This window comes from Uranotaenia lowii, chromosome 2 (genome assembly GCF_029784155.1).
Source record: "Uranotaenia lowii strain MFRU-FL chromosome 2, ASM2978415v1, whole genome shotgun sequence".
In the NCBI taxonomy this organism is placed as follows: Eukaryota; Metazoa; Arthropoda; class Insecta; order Diptera; family Culicidae; genus Uranotaenia; species Uranotaenia lowii.
The window spans coordinates 252,693,935-252,708,936 of NC_073692.1; the positions used below are offsets into that span (position 1 = coordinate 252,693,935).

Genomic DNA, 15,002 nt, shown 5'->3' on the forward strand with positions numbered 1-15,002 from the left:
GAACGGCAGACTACGGACAAGCAGTTCCCTAGACTTCTGGTAGTGATGGTTCTCGGTCGATAACGGAGCACTTTTCCTGATCGTTTTGATGGTCAACTACTTACGCAAGGGTTTTTGCATTGACTGATTTCCGAGCGTTTACAAATTCAAAAAAACATCCGATCAGCTGCTGGCACGATAGTTTTTTTTCTGTTTTGTTTTGATTTTCTGTTTTGTTTTGAGTTATGGTTAAACACTGTGTTAAATCATATTGTCGTAACTGCAAGCTACATGAAGTGAAAATTATTGGAAGACGTGTAATTTTCACGCAAGTACTGCTTGAAATTAAAGCAAATTGCATGGCTCTTCTTGTTACAAGAAATTTGCTGTAAGATTACATAACTTGTCATTTCTTTTTAGTTTTTTTTTCAAATTACAAGTTCTTTTGCAAATACACGTATTATTAAATATTTATATCAGTGTAACACTCATGCATTCTTGCAGCAAATTTCCTGTAACAAACAGGACCATTTCATTTTCCAAACGTCACAAATTGTCACTAGAAATCATTTCTAGCGTAACATTTCAAAAGGGCGAAACTGCCAAATGTAAACAAATCGAGCTAACGGTCATTCCGGATGTACGTGGTTGCACTTTACCTAATTAACGCGGTGTCATCTTAAAATCACTTAAAACTTTCAAAAAATTGATAAAATTCTATTGGGCGAAACTTCTTGTTGATGCATTTTCGTTGGAACGAGAAGTTACGCCTATTCAAAATGGGGTTAATTTTTCTATTCGTGTAGTGTAACTGAATTGACCGTGTGTGACAAAACGGCTTAATTAGTTTTTGCGTGTAGGACCTATGGGCGAAACTTCAAAACCAAAACAAAAACGGCCGATCAATTGGGCGAAACTTGCAGGCGTAGCTTAGGCGTAATTTAGAAAAAAAAGTTTATGATCTTGATAACAAACGAACAATAGGTGAATATAATGCACATTTTTGATTTTGTTGAACAAAAAGTGTTCGATTTTTTAAATAGGATTTGATTAGATGTTCCGAAATTTCAAACGCGTTTTTCTCGTTTCGAGCTAACTGCTAGTTTCGCCCTTATGAAATGTTACGCTAGATTTGTCCGATAATTTAAATTTCACCTCATGAAGATTTCAAGAACTACAACGTGATTTAACGCAGTGTTTCTAGAAAAATCAAAACCAAAACAAACCGCGAATTTCGAGCAAATGCTTGCGTGCCACGAACAGTTTAAAAACGAAGACTTCCCGTAAGTTCACCAGAGAAAAGCTTCACCCGATCGCTACAGTCATCCGGAAGAGCCTCGTCCAACGAACCGCATCGTTATCGACCGGGAACGGTGAGCTTGTCATCGTCACCAAAAGTGCACTTGGCTGCTGATCAGAGAGCAGCAACTCCAGCGTGTAATTTGTCCACTGACTTCTGATTTTCAGGAAGGTAAGGATTAGACCACTGCGAATGGTCATATGAGAATGACGAAAAAGGTTAATGTTTTAATTGATATCCAGGCGGCCAACTCGTTCCTTTATCCGGTGGTGTAGCAGCAATTAATTCCGTTGGAGACCTTCGTAGCGGAAAATCCTCGGATCACGGAAACTCTTCTTGAAAGGCGTCCCGGAGTCAGTTTCAACGTCGCTCAACTGAAGATGGCGGCTAGGATAAAAAAAATGCCGGAAATGTTGAATTATCCATGTAACGAGGGATCGAGCTTCCAAATATTCCAGGTAACTATTGATTGACCTAAATTCTTGAAGTGATTTCTCGTTTACGTTTTTTTACAGGTAAAAAGCTTAACAGAGCACAGTTGGGTTGGATGTTCGCAACACCGACCTGGCTTTTGCGGACTAGGTCAATTTGGAATGTTTTCGGTATGTCATGTAAGTTATCCAAAATTTCTTTGACACTAAACTGCCGCTTTCGGCTATGTTGTCCCGTATGTTAGAAAATTTTCTTTATACATACACATATTTAACTGATTTTTTTATCTGATCCCATTCTTAATATGTTTGGTCCAATATATTAAGGCCCATTGACACTTCTCGTAAAAATGTTGTTTGAATCTTCCTCGAAATGTTTTTATTTCAATTCCCCTACCATAATGAAAAATCTGCGGTGAAAAAAAATTAGAAATCGGAATAAAAACAGTTCTAGGATGTTTAAAACAACAAGGCCAGTTGTTTTTCCATCTTCCAACTATACCCATCGATTTTACCATGTTACACATATAAGTTAAGTCGCGTTTTTGAGTTATTGATAAAATAAGATTTTTTCACGTGAAGTGTAAACCAGGCTAGCAACTGCTTCTACTATTTTAGAGTAGTTTCGCGAGTCACAAAATCGAATAAAATAAATGATTTTTGTGAAGTTAATATTTTTTCATCTTAATTTATTAACAGTTAAGGAAATGTTTTTAAAACAAAACTCACGAGGTTTATTCTCACATGAAGTACTATAGAAAAATGATAAATAATCCTATGAAAAAAAATTAAAATAACTTCTATAACATTGCATTTTTCCAGACAAAACAAAACAAGCATCTTAGCTAAGTGAATCTAATTCTGCTTTTAATTAGAGCTGTTTTGTTCTTTCAGCCAACAACGTAGGTAACAACAATGAAGCCAAGAGTAGGAGTGGCTGGAATCCAATCCAGTCCAAATCGTTGTTTTGGTGGAGCCAACCGAATTCGACCAACAAGTTAAGATCAACATCACTTCATTCTTCGGGTTTCATGTTGGGAACAACAACAACGCTGCAGTTCCGCAACATTTGGGAAAGCTACAACATCGCCGGCGCTGGAAATGCGAACCACTTCCTATTGGTGGTAGTATCACAACTTCTTCATCAAAGCTATATTGCAATAATTCGATTGTTAGTAAGTAGAAGAATTGATCTATATGTGATTTTTTTTTCTTCAATTTTCAACTACCTATATCTATGAATTTTAACACTTGGACTTTTTTCATAACATTAAATTAAATGGTTTGATTATTGCTGTCATTTAATTTAAGTATACCTTTATTTTTGCCAAAAATTCATCCCGGTTCAAAATACAAATAAAATTGAATCTGAGCAAAAATATGATATTTGATTTTACAGGCCTGTAACTGTAAATCTTTTTAAGAAATTCAAATTACTAAAATTATCATCATATCTATAACTTTTTTAAGCTCTTGAGTTTTTTTTATTTTTGCTTTAATGTTAAATTTAATATTTTGCTCCTAACAATATGATTGTTAAAATATGGAAATGATCAGTTTTTCGAAACGTGGAAAATGTTGTGTTTTTTTTTTTCATTATAAAAACAGATGTGTACTTTCTATGAATCTAAATAAAAAATAGTGTTCAATTATTGATACATTTCTTTGCATATTATCGAAAGTAATTTGAGGTTTCGTTTAAAAAAAAAAGATGATCATTTCAAAACGGTTTTCAGAAAAATATTTTTTTTTCTAGAGAAGTTTAAAAATTTATTTGAAGTTCATTAGAGTTGAAATAAACCCCTTCACATAATTTTTTTCTGTTAATTATAATACACTACTGCACATTGAAACGCCTAAATATACACTATCAAAATTACTAGTATTTGTGTTTTTATTATTACAGGCAAAATCCTATTTAACAATATATTGATAAACATTCGCATCCCCAAGCAGTTTCAGTGGCATAATTATGCCGAATTTGCTATCATGATTTATAAGTTAAAATTGGCATATTCTGCTCGAATTAAGGTGGTACTATGCGTATAGCACAGCTATACCAAATTTTGGTTAAAACAGAAGCTTAATGATACCTCGTTTAGCGAGCATTTTTGAACGAGCTTTGAAAGCTCAATGATACCAAATTTTGGAATCACTCGACGTCAAAAAGTGGCATCTCTATGCTCTCAAAACACGTTTTCAAATGGTGGCTAAACGAGGCATCATTAAGGTTTCAGTGAAACCTACACTTGGGATTATCGAGGTATCCATATATGCAAAGTGAGACCCAAATTTTGGCATTGTACCACCTTTATTCGGGCATAATGATACCTCATTTTACTTTCAAGGCATGATAGCAAAATTAGGTATAATTTTGCCATAAAAGTCTGCTCGGGTAAATGTAAACTGCGGATTTTATACCACGTAAAAAACCTTTGTATAATAACCAATATATATCATATTTGTTTTGAAAATTCGAAAACTCAAGGAAACTTCCATCTTTGTATACTTTGATCAATTGAGTCGAAAATAATGGTGTATAATATAAGGCAATTTAATTAAGATTCCTGCGAAAAAATCAAGATCTATAATACCTTGGAAGCATTTTTTTTTTTCATACCAAAGTTATTTACATTGGATTTGTTAGCGCGCCAAGAAAGCATAACTGAATAATAATTTAACTGTAATTTTAAAAACTTTAGAGTTGTTTAATATCGTCTTATTAAAACTATGAAAAATGCTGGTAATTTTGAGAAAAAAGACGCATTTGAAAGATTTCTGTGTTGAACCAACTAATTCATATTGAGACTAAAGGTTGATTTTTCCAGTGTAACTCACTGAACTTTATAAGAGTTATCCCAGAAAAAAGCGGGATATTTTGAGGAAAAAGCGGGACGGCGGGACATTCAACAAAAAAGCGGGAAATGTCCCGCTTTTGCGGGACGGATGGCAACCCTAGTCTATCTTGAAGCTATGTAAACGAAATAAAAATGTTTTATACTCAAAATGTAGGGTTTTATTGCACTTTAAAAGAAAAAAAATAAAAATAAAATATTCCGATGTTGTTTTGATGAAATTTTGAACTTCTCGTTGATTCATCACCATTCATCATAGTTTGGACACTCTATTCGCTGACCTCAGCGGCCATTTTGTTCCACAATCTCATCATCTCTGTTGCATCCCGTATCGTCCTACTATTCTTCTTTATCTTCTGCTTGACAATTGCCCAAAATTTTTTGATAGGGTGGAATTGAGGACAGTTGGGTGGGTTTGATGACCTTTTCGACAAAATCCACCCGTTGGCCTGAAACAACTGTAGTACCTCTTTACTGTAGTGGCAGCTTGCCAAATCTGGCGAAAACTTTACTGGTCCTTTGTGAGATCTAATGTACGGAAAAAACGTTTTTCAGGCACTCCTCTTTGTACATTTCGGAGTCCTTGGCAAGGTTGCCGAAATCACAGAAAGATCTGTATTATCACAGAATTTTGAGCAAAATTTCGTCACAGAATCTGTGTCACAGAACACAGAATTTTGAAAATTTTCACAGAATTCACAGATTTTCTAAATTTTGTACAGATTTCCAAAATCCGAAATTTTTATGTCACTTTTGACTTTTTATTTCTGACAATAATTCAAGAAAATATGAAAACAAGGTAGTGTAAAATGATTTTTTTCTATCAAAACTGTAAGTATTTTTAAATTTTTTGATGTTTCACATGATTTCTGTAATGAATTTCGTAGAACTAGCGTCACAGAAAACCGTCACAGAATTTTAGGTTCAAATCACAGAATTCGAGATTTTATTTTGTCAGAAACACAGAATTTTTTCGGCAACCTTGGTCCCTGGTCTTGTTTATCACAAAAACTGGGGTTTTTCGTCTGCAGCTGCAAATACCTTGCGAGATCAAACACTTTCTTGCAAATTTATCGGCAAAAACGAATTTTAACTTGGCGGGGACATCACCCCGACCAGTGGCTTTGTAAAATTTTTGGCCAGGAAGCTGCCCAAAATCCATCTTCAAGTACGTTTCGTCATCCATGAGGATGCATCCGTCGTACTTCGTTGGAACCTTGTTGAATAACTTCCAGGCACGTTCAAAAATAAAGTAATGTCAAAACATACCAGATCCGACAACTAGGAGCGCTATGGTATAATAAACAGTGCGCCCAGATTTTGGATGGTCCATGCTTTAATAATCAAAACCAGCAGAAGATGCCAAAATGAGAATCTGGATTCAATTCTAATTTCAAATGTTGAATTTAAAGATTTGTGTGGTACCATAATGCACACCGCGACAAGTCAATGTAATCATGATATGGAGAATCTGAAACAGTAAAATAACTCTTTTGGTGCAGAGAACTCATACGACCCATAAAGATGTTTTAAATAGGAACGGGAAGGGTGAAATTAAGGAATCCTACGTGGCAAATAGGATTGATGAATGATATAATGAATGAAACATGAAACAATCTCACCAAAGTTCCTCGTCAAGAGTGTTGTATCTTCTAACATTTTTCAATCGAAGCAATCCAACTCCCTCTAGCTCAGGCGACAAACTTGGCATTAAAATCGTGGGATTCACCAAGACCAAATTTATACATCAATAACTTGTTTTCAAAAATAAATCTCTTCAAGCCCAATGAATGATAAACGAAATCCAAGTACCGACACGAACAACAACACCGCAATCAAGGCAAACTCCTTAAACTTGAAACTTGAAGCACTTATCTCGGTGGTCATCCCTGCTGTGAATATCCGGCTACACATTGATACCACTAAATTTCAATTTATTTAGATTCACTAAATTAAAAAACGAAAATTACTGGAATTATTAGAAGAGCGAAAAAAACGCGTGCGGTGTCAATAAGGCATCGCCTACTCCTTTCCTCTCAAGTTAAAGTGTACCCCAAACTCTTGAGCAAATTCATTGATACTCAAATTTATAATCAAATTAAAAAAAAACTAAAAGTGAAAGATCAGAATTTTACGGCTCGAATCTGATTCTTATGAATCCGATCCAAATTTAAAAGTTTAGTTTGAAATTTGTCTTTAAAAAATTATAAACAAATATTTTTCAATAAAATCGATTCCATAATTAAAACCCTCTGGATGATTTTTAAAAATAATCATCCGGTTTTATTTTCTTAAAACAAAACTTGTAAAATACACTTAAATTCTACTTTATATGCGTGAGTTTCAGCAGAATTATAAGCCAGCGATCTCTCGCGATATGAGTTCCTCTACAAAATAGTTATCTTGACATTTTCATTTTTACTGTAAAACTCATTTACGAGCTGAATCGCAACCTGAATTTTAAAAATTAATTTTGAACCTAAATTCGGAACCTGAATTCAAAATTTGAATTTCAAATCTGTTCCCAAATTTTTGAATCTGCATCTCAGATCAGAATTTGAAATATGAACCACGATGTGCAATTAGTTTCAGACTTCAGAAATACAATTTTGATTACATGGAACCAGAACCTGTGATATGAGGTCATATAATTAATTTCAACAAGAGAGAAAATTTCTCAAAACAGTAGCAGAATTTTGAACCTGGGATTAGTTTTTGAAGATTTGTCATCAGTTCTGAGTCAAGATTGTTAATCCTGGATAATTTCACGCCATCATTCAAATTTGTTTGAGAATTAAAAATTTACACTGTAGAGCAGAATTTATCGTCTGCTTTTCCTGGACCCTCATTGGTGGGGGATTTAAAACATGGGAAATTAAAATTTGTCGAATTTGATCAGATGTGAAATGGAATTCCACGTGAATATCCCTGACAATGCAAACCCATTTTTTAACATTTTTTCTTAAAGCAAAATTTTAAATTCCCACATTGAATGAGTTCAGGAAATACTATCAGTAGATTATTTGAGGGAAGGCTGGTTTTGGACATCCCCATCAAGTTTGGCCAAAAGCTGAAAGGATTCACCGTACGCTTCTTTCCTGCTTCTGCAAAAAAAAGGATTTCTGGGACATCATTCACACAGCAAGATTTTCGTGCGATAAATGAATAGCAATATGCATCGAAGCCTTGGTAGCCTTTTGCTTCCCGAGCTTAATATAATGGATATATTTTGGAAATCAAAATGTAGCCTTCCATCTGTTCATCGTCTGTTTTACCGTGTCTTTCTTTCCGCCAGTTGCATGGTGCATCAAAAAAAAAAATACACCAGCAGCAACTAAGCCAGCAGAAAAAAATGCCAAAATATCAGGACAGGTACCCTTTCGTTCATCCGATCGTTCCTGCTGCTGCTGCTGTTGCTGGTTCCAATCCCGGGGTTGCAACAAAATTTCCGAAACCGAGTGTTGCTTTAAAATCGACTCACACACTACCTTTTTCAGAATGAACGAAGAGAGGGGGCTTTTTCGAGAAAACGTTTTCATTTTAACCTCGACAGGTGAAAATTGGATTGATAGACTCTGCGTTAAGATCAGGTGCATTTCGAAAGTTGCTTGGCTTCGATCGCTGGGAACTCGGGATCGGTCCTCCTGAATATAAGTAACATGGCCTTTACCCTGAGAGACCTGATACGTATCAAAGGCTGGAAAAACCGCATGGCGCAATAACGAAACCGAATGACTTCTATTGCTGAGCTGAACAACATCGATGTGCTTTTAGCGCGATGATAATGTTTTTGGGACACGGTTTATTTCCTTATCCGAGTCAAACGAAAAACCTTTCCGCTTAGAAGATATTTCAATTAGGAAGAAAACATTAAAATTTTACGCCTTATCTTGATCAGCCACACGTGAAAGCATTAGTGAGAAATAGAGAATAATTTTATGCTGTCGAATTGAAGTTTATGATAATAATAAGCTGTTCGAATAATTCACTGGTTGAATCGAAATAACTATTTTGATTCCACAATGTGTTTTTTCTAAAATGTATTCTTAAAGTAAAAAGTATAAGGGTACACTAAACTATAAAAAACACACGAACATAAACTTATAGAATCTTAATGAAACTTATTGTTTCTCTGAAGAGATCTTCCAAGTACTTAACACTAAAGCGTTCATCTATCTAGGATATGATGGCTCTAACAAATACTAAAACCATCAGTCCACAGAAACAGTACTACTCACACAAATCAGACTCTGCTCCTATAATAAACTTCCTTGGAGGTGGAATTATCGGTATAAGATTCTATGCCGAACCGTCATTACCAAGTTTTCTAATAACTTTTCTATCAATGAAAAAGAATGATGAAAAACACTGGGCAAACGGCAGACGGCCAATGCAGTGCATTTTTTGGCAATCGGCGGTGGCAGAAGGACTATGACTATAAACTTTCGTTTGCAAACCGACTCAGATGGTGCACTAGGTAAGAGATCGGATTGGCAAGTCGAGATGAGATGTTGCAGTGAGTTCGATTCTCACTTTTTTTTTTGAATCCCAGGGAGGGTGAAAATCCCAGAAAATGTTTATGCTGTAGTCATGCATTATTTTGCTTGGGAGCTCGATTCTTTATGCCAGTAGTGCTTTTCCAATCATATCATCTTTGGTACAGTACACAATTCAGCGCATTTTCGTCACAGAGATTTGCTAAATAGGCATTGGATTTTTTAAATCTCTTCTTTGGGTGTACTTACAGATGCCGTGACCAAGATTCTATCTCATGGTCGCGGGCGGCGGCAGCTCAAATTCAACTCAAATAAATATTACAGGATTTTTTTTAAATACATATTTTCATACATACATATATAAGACAGGCTTCGAAAACAGCTTTCAGTGAAAAGTGGATCCATTTCACTATCGTTCAAAGATATCTATTTCGTTGCAATAAGGACAGTGTACAGTAGACAGCTGCAAGCTTTGTATGGATATCTCAAATTTTAAAATTTTTACACCCCGCATAATTTTGTTAGGGTTGTATTTACTGCCAGAAAAGCCATAAAAATTTTGGAGGCGATTCGTTCAGTCCTGATTTAGCACAACCAATGTATGGAAAAAAAATCATGATCGAATTTTACAATACTCACGATATCGATTACAAAACCTCTTATTTAACATCCCAGCTGAAATCTCTTCTCGATACTCATGCTCCCGAAAAAACTATAACTGTCCGTGACAAACGTACTGCTTGGATCACTAATGAGATTGAGCGTACAACTGCGCTTAGAGATCTAGCGTACTCTCTCTATGTTCGTAACTCGAACCGGCTTAAAGGTGATCCTCAATGGATTGATTATAGTCGTATCCGTGGCAGAGCAAAAACCCTAATATCCCAAGCGAAAAGACGTTATACTGACAGGTGTTTCTCTCGTGACATGCCAGCCAAACAACTATGGTGTAATTTGCGCAGAGAGGGAATTCATAATAGTTCCAAAACTAACGACACAAGCCAAGACTTCAACGTAGACGTGTTGAATACTTTTTTCACCTCTGGACACTTACAGCTGTTACTACCGTCCGCTAGTCTTCCACTCCTGAGTGACGACGACCACTCTAACAACATGAATAACCGATTTTACTTTCAAAGTACATCCGTCAATTAGATTAGCAAAATACTTTACGAGATTCATTCCAATTTCCAATGCAATTGGCTCAAATAGCATCCCTGTAAAATTCCTTAAACTATTCTGTCCCTTCATCCTACCAGTATTGTGCTACCGTTTTAACAATATAATAGCTTCCTTTACGTTTCCAAGTATATGGAAGAAAGCTATCGTAACTCCTATCCCGAAAATAAGTAATCCTACAGCTGCTAAAGATTTCAGGCCAATAAGTGTTTTTCCAGTCATGTCCAAGATACTGGAAAAAGTACCACTGGCTCAAATAACAGAACATCTTAACCAACACGATCCTCCTCTCCTTGCTAAACATCAATCTGGTTATCGTAAAGGTCACTCAACTACAACTGCTTTAGCCAAGGTGACACACGACATACTCAGTCATCTCGACAATGGTAATTGCACAATATGGGTTCTTGTTGACTTCTCACTAGCATTCAACTGCGTAAATCATCGATCGCTAGCAAGTAAGTTGCTATCCGAGTTTTGTTTCTCGTCACCCGCATGTAATCTCATATCGTCCTTTCTCACGAGCCGATGTCAGGTCGTGTGCTGTTCTAATGCGACATCAGCTGAACTACCACTCACAGATGGTACGCCTCAAGGTTCATGCCTGAGTGCCTTGCTTTTCAGCTTATATGTAAATAGTCTCCCTACCATTCTAAAATGCAGCTATCAATTCTATGCAGATGACATACAAATTTACATAAATGGTCCTATATCTGAAGTCGATCAACTTGTCAGAACCATCAACGAAGACCTGGCGAGAATTGAGCTGTGGAGCAAGAATAATTATCTCTCACCAAATCCCAGTAAGACCCAAGCGATTGCTTTCACCAAACGAGACAGTGTTCTGAATATCAATCAAAACAAACACTCAGGATGCGTTTCCTGTTGGAAACATTCTGATTGTATAATGGGATAGCGCCTCTCGCAACTGCTTCGCCTGGCTGGTATGCAATCTCGATCAGCGCTCCTATCAGCTATGCAAACCGAGTCGCATCATTCAGAATAATCGGTTTAGCAAACATCGCATATCGGAGATGATTGAGATACAAACTGATCCATTCTGAATGTAGCTCACTCAGTATCTGCCTGAATTATATGAAAATCAAAATTATTTTTTGCAGGACGAGAAAAATCAAACAATTGTGAGGAACACCATGAATTCTCAGTAATTTTAACGTGACGGACGACAGTTTAATAAAAGAACTTGTAAAAATTGAAAAACACGGCGAAATTGAACATCTTTCCCTCACAAACACAACTACAATTTGATTTTAATCATACTGATGTTAAAAAACGTTATAACAACAGATAAATTTATGAATTTGCTGTATATCAAATCAAACAAAATACGCTACTGATCGGCTTCATGTATCACTCACTCACTGCCTGATCCATTCACTCCTGATCGAAGACCAACAAGATTCGCCATATGCATTGCGCATTGGTGAGATTCCAATTTGATGATGGTGCTGCACTGTTTTGACAGCAAGCATCGTGCGAGGTGATCTGTATTTTAGCGATGAATTGAACGATCGATGATCGGGTAGGTCGAGTAGCAATCAATAACGAAACCCGACCGCTGTACGTTCAGGTGCGAAGGGCAATCAGAAACATTCATTGAAAATGAGTGATATTCAGAACACTGAAACGAGATAGTATCAGTACTAACATTGACATTATCTTATGTGATCAAACCATCCCTCTGATGAAAAAAGTGAAAAACTTAGGGCTTACAATGGATCACAACTTGAATTGGACCGACCACGTGAACAGTATTTCATCAAAAGTTTTCCTCACTTTCCTCAGAACTTTCCGTAAATTCCAATCCGTTCTGACTGTTCCAATTCGTTTGAAACTGGTCCAATCTATTATTGTTCCCATCTTTTTCTACTGCGATACAGTTTACTTCCCAGGTCTCTCAGCAGCCTGTAAGGACCAGCTGCTAAGGTGTTACAAATCTGCGGCAAGATTTGTCTGCAATCTTAAACGAAGAGAGACTACAGAGACCACTAGAAGACTCATACTTGGCTGCGATCTCCTGGAGAACTATCGGAGGCGTATATGTTGCTTCATGCGCCAGGGTTACGACCAAAAGCTACCTGCATATCTCCTTTCTCACTTCCAGCGAGGGAGGAACGAGCGATCCAAATGCTTCATCATCCCCCAACATACCACAACCTCAAGGAAGAGTATACTGGTGTATAGCGCCTCCTGTTGGAACAACTTGCCTTTGGCGACAAGATAAACCAGTTCGCTAACCACCTTCAAGACCGCGTTGAATAGGGCTTCATAACGCAAATATTAGATTTCGATATCAAAACATTTATTAAAATTCTATGCGTTTTGTGACACAAGTGATTTCCGTAACCTGAACTAATAGTTAATTGTAATCGACAGGCTGCGTTAAAGTTAATAAATTACAAATACGAATTACAATTACAAAACCCGTCATATACGGGCCGTTCAGATACCATGTGGACAGAAAAATGAGATTTTTGACCCCCTCCTCCCCCTCGGTGGACAAGCGTGGACATTAGGCAAACCCCTACTCCCCTCTCCGAATGTCCATGTGGACAGATTTGTAATGGTTTTTTGTTTTCTAAATCTTATTTGACAGTTAGAAAACACTACTTTTTGCCTTTTTGTTATTGAAATGACTGATTTTGAAAAATAAAACGAATAAGCATTTCCTGATATAAAATATAAATCACCAAAGGGGGACTAAAGGAAATCGGAAAAATCAAAATTTCAATTTTGAGGGCAAATTACCTAAAAATGTATAAAACATCGAAATCCGATGTTATCTCGTTATTTTTTTTTTTTTTTTGAAAAATTGACTTAGCTTAGCTTCTCACCTTAAATTATTGAACTCGAAATGCTGTGTAGGAATAATTATACTCCAACAATAAAAAAAGACTTTACATAAAATATTTTACTACTTCGACCAACTTACACATTTTTAATTCCATGATCGCTGGCATGGCTAAGTAGAACTAGTTCTACCTCGCCAATGGTTTCAAGAGTCGAAAGAATGGTGCTTGGGATTAGCAGTACATTCAAAGTACACAAAAATCATGCTCTCCCTTTGAAAAAGATCAATAACGGCGCCGGCCACGTCCTTGAAGTCAATGGGGGAAACGTGAAGGAATGTTCGTAGGATACTTTTAAGGTTTAATCGAAAATCTTTTGTTCCTATATATGAATTCCAAAGCCTAGTTTTGGAAAATTTGAAAGCAAATGCAATTCAATATCACCAACTATGGAAACCGTCTATACGCCTGCAAATATATATTCAAATAACTAAGGAAAGGATTGTTTTAGTAGGGAGGATCCATTTTGTAAATGGTGTGATCGTGTTTTCTACACCTTCTATGCTCCTAGGTATTTCTGAAGGAAACTACAATTTCTATCTATGAGGCAGTGATAAAAAACTCTAAAGCTGTCGGAAAGGCAAAAGTATTATTTACAATAATGTAATTGTCGAATTTTATTTTAAATCTTCTTTAAGCTAACTTTTTTCCTAGCTGTTATTCCTGTTATATTAATTTTTTTTCAAAAGCGTCTTTCCAGAGTGGAAAACAGATCATACTTCAAAGTATTATTTAAACGAAATACTTAATATCTTAAGCTTTTGTGAATAAAAAAATATATTATTGTCTTTTTTCTTGAACAATTTAAATTAGTTTGCAGTAATGAAAATTGAAAAAAAGTGCTGTTTGAAGATTCATCGATGAGATTCTACTCTTCGCCTCATATTGATTTCGCTTTACGGAGAAAAAAAATAAATATACCAACTAGTACAAATCATAATAATTCATAACATACAAAAAAGATTTACGCTCGAATAGTGGATTGAAGTTTACATTTAAAATCAGTTACGATACTTTAAGCACTGACCATCTTTAAGTTTATAACTATGTAATGTGAAGATTGAAATGATTTATTAAAGTTGTCATTTTTTTTTTAAATTAGGGATAAGAACTAGCTTTTCGGCGACTGGTCATTTGGAAACGGTCCTCTATCAATTTCAAATCAGTCTTCTACCTACTAGATTGTCACAGAGAACAGATGTACAAGCTAGCCCACGAAACTTGTGTAAAATTTCCAACGATCGTTTTGCACGCTAGAAATTATTAAACCGTTTATGTTTCAAAAATAACCATTTTTGACCTATTCCCGGGAAATGTCATTTTATGAGTTCTCCATCAGAAGTCATAAAATGACTTTTAGGGGAGAAGTTGGAAAATGGTTATTTTTCAACCGAATGGGATTCTAGCGGAGAAGTTGAAAAAAGGTTATTCTTTAATCGTTTTTTTAAAGAGCTGGGTACTTTGCAGCTTTGCAAGAGTTTCTAGTAAAATTTTCATTTAATTCTGCGTTTTCTATTTAGTATTTTTATTTATTTAAACCAATCCACTATATTAAAACAGTTATCGCTGTTAATCGAAAAATTCACATGAACTTAACAAGATACAATTGTATTTTTTTAATTAGGTGTGTTCTGTTTCCCAAGTAAATTTTATTCATACAGAGATGATACTTTATAACAAGATTTTAAGGCAAGATCGCTAGATGAACACAGTTGAAACATCCGGTAGCATCAAAGGCCTCTCTCCTCCCACTACTACCGAATTAAAATTTAAAAAAACTAACATAACGCCGGTGCCGGACAACGTCGGAAGTGGTGATATACCTTGGTGACATTTTGTAGATGAAAATGGTCAAAATATCATTGTCTCCAGTATTGTTCGTTCACGAGGGG

General features: G+C 35.8%; 1 long non-coding RNA gene across 1 annotated transcript; it reads left to right on the forward strand.

Moving 5' to 3' along the window:
• Positions 1-1,002: 1,002 nt before the first annotated feature.
• On the forward strand, positions 1,003-2,985 carry LOC129748039 (uncharacterized). The gene is made up of 4 exons (XR_008737632.1): positions 1,003-1,450; positions 1,522-1,737; positions 1,795-1,890; positions 2,605-2,985. It is a non-coding gene; the product is annotated as an uncharacterized LOC129748039 (long non-coding RNA).
• The last annotated feature ends 12,017 nt before the right edge of the window (positions 2,986-15,002 follow it).